The 2,881-nt window shown below is 45.4% G+C and overlaps 1 non-coding gene across 1 annotated transcript; it reads left to right on the forward strand.

The window, feature by feature from the left end:
• Positions 1 to 1,392: 1,392 nt before the first annotated feature.
• LOC141615924 (small nucleolar RNA R71) lies at positions 1,393 to 1,499 on the forward strand. The gene has a single exon (XR_012530310.1). It is a non-coding gene; the product is annotated as a small nucleolar RNA R71 (small nucleolar RNA).
• Positions 1,500 to 2,881: the final 1,382 nt, after the last annotated feature.

Below are 2,881 nucleotides of genomic sequence, written 5' to 3' on the forward strand. Positions count from 1 at the left end.
AGTGTAGGCAGGCACTTGATTGACCATCTCAAGGAAAGGAACTTGTACATTCAAACTACGAATAACCTTTTCAAATTTATTGAAAGATACCTGTTCCTTTGTCGGCACTAGTCTCTCTGGATATGGGGCTGAGAGAAGTACCTTAGCCCTCTCTTCTCAGTCTCGCATGCCGGCATCCGTGGATTTAGGCTGAAAGTCCACCACCTTCTCCCTATTGAAGCTTAAACCCTCCTCAGACCGTCTCAAATGTGAGCCATTGACCGACATTGGGTCGAACTTCGGAATCGGGACGGACCCATCAGCACTCAGGTCTTGCCCCAATACTTTCGGAGTTGTCGAACCCCGGAACAAATGGTCTCTTAAATTATCGGGCATTGAAGGACGAAATTTCTCAATATTAGCAGGGGTCTCAGTCGATCGACCACCTTGCTCAGTCGATCGACTGAGATGTATAGTTCGTAAGCTCAGAACCCACATATATCGATCGACGTATATATATCGATCGATCGACCGATATACCCGGTAGACGCCTTGTTCTTGTTATTTTTCGTTAAAGCTTTCTTTTGACTCGGTTCCGCCTCATTCTTTTCAGGGGCATCCTCGACCATAGCAGGCCCCTCCAGGGTAGACCCACTCCTCAAAGTAATGGCATTCAGGGTCTCTTTCTGGTCAGTTTGAGTGGGTAAGTGTCCGAGAGCTCGAGTGGTACTCTTACTAGCCAATTGAGCAATTTGGCTCTCTAGTAGCTTCATCCCGGCCTCTCTAGCTTGGGACTCCTTCAGCAACAAGTTCTTGAACTCAGCAAAATCAGAACCATGAGATTGTTGTTGCTGCTGCGGCACATAGGGAGGTTTTTGGTATTGTTGTTGCTTATGATGAGGGGGCACATAAGCTTGTTCTGCTTCTTTGTTGTGGAGGTTGAGTCGGATTCGGGACGTTCGCTACTCCACCTCCCGGTTGGGGTGGACATTCGGCTCATAGTACGTGTTTGTCTGCCTATAGTGTTGAAAGGGAGCACAAGACTCAAAGGGGACAGAACAATTTTCCGAGACATGCCCTCGGCTCCACATCTTCTACGAGATGAAGGGACCGTCTGAAATAAGCGTTAACATGGTACATCCCACCTTTAGAAGCTCCTCCCAATTCATATTTGTCAAACCTTGCAGTGAGAGCTTCTAGTGCAAAGAACAGAGGAAGATTCAGCAGCTCTCCTCCGGTTTCCTCTTGAATTCCCATATTCAGCCTTATGAGTGGCCAAATCATCGATGATCTTCCACCCCTTAGTCTCTCCCATGTTCTCAACAAATCGGCCATTGGCCGCAAAGATCCAAAATAGCCCTCGATCGTCATACTGACCCATTATAGAACTGGTTGCAAAGACTTCATTTTTCGAACCCATGATGCGGTATGGTTCGCACCAGTTTCTTGAAACGGACCCATGCTTCATGAAAGTTCTCATCAGGCCCTTGTTTAAAGCTCGTGATCTGAGCTCTAATGTCATTCGTCTTTGAGGCAGAGAAGTACTTTTTGTAGAATGCCAGGGCTAAGGAATTCAAGTCGGTGATCCCATGAGTGGCTCGGTCCAGATCTCTATACCACTCCCTTGCAGCATCACGAAGGGAGAAAATGAACATGGTCTCCTTGATCTGATCTTGGGTCACACCGGCCGGCGGGGGTATAGAGCAGCAATAATCAATAAAAATCTTCATGTGCTTGGTCGCATCTTCATTTGCAGCTCCCGAATCGGTTTCTCTCAACCAGGTTAATATAGGAAGGCTTTGCTCGAATTTTCTCGCCTCCCAGGTAGTTCGAGTCCTTTGTAGAGATTCGCATTTGTAGGCTCGAGTGACTAGCAATGGTTGCTTCTTGACCATGACTGGGATTTCGGAGAAGTAACTGTCTCAGCTGAAGAAGTAGAGGCAGGAGATGTAGGTGGATCTCCTTCGAACAGGGCGTTCTCGTAGTAGCTTGACAGAGTACTCAGCTCTTCCTCTGTCGGTAATACCCTTTGTGATCGTCTCAACTTGCGCAAGGATTTCTCGATCTCTGGATTTAATGGTACTAGTTCACCACCCTGTGACCTGCGCATAAGAGAAAACTACAAAAAGAATATAAGAAAAGTTTAAGGAACGGAAGTCCCTTAAACTAAAGAAAGACTAAATAAAAACAACTAAAAATTAGAACAATTGCCTCCCCGGCAACGGCGCCAAAATTTGATACCCGTCGTGAGGTGTCAAAAATAATATTTATAAACTCCAACTACAACTATAGCTAGCGGCAGTCGGGTCGAACCACAGAGAGGCAGACGTAATTTCTAGTTGTTTAAATTCGGTCTAAGGTAACAAAAGGTGGGGGTTTGATTGGGTTTGGTATAAAAGAGGTACTAGGGTGGTCGGTTCGTTATAGTTTCGGCGGCAGCATACTAAACAGGTCCAAATCGAACACATGTGAGGCGGGAAACAAGAGGTCCTCTCCGTCCACTCTTAACAGATAGCATCTTTCGATCTCGCTATAGGTCCCTAATATCACTAATACTGACTCTCGTCCTGAAAAGTGACTAATAATCTAAACTTTACCTATCTTTCGATCTCAGCGCAGTTTAGTCATTTTAATTGCTGATCTAACAACTTTCCCTATCTTTCGATCTAATGGGACAGTCATAAATTAAGCATCTAACTGGTCGCATGAATTCGATTCGTTAAATACAACATTAAAATCAATTAAAACGAAAGGTAACCTCACGTGGTCAGTCGATCGACCAGGTACGGTAGTCGATCGACTGACACGCGATTTCAGTCCAAATTAATACTACGCCGCGTACGCTATAATTCCCCTACATCCTAGCACAATTGATTTAGCTACTCATGGCTATGGTTAAAAT

Source organism: Silene latifolia, chromosome 11 (genome assembly GCF_048544455.1).
Source record: "Silene latifolia isolate original U9 population chromosome 11, ASM4854445v1, whole genome shotgun sequence".
NCBI classification, from domain to species: domain Eukaryota; kingdom Viridiplantae; phylum Streptophyta; class Magnoliopsida; order Caryophyllales; family Caryophyllaceae; genus Silene; species Silene latifolia.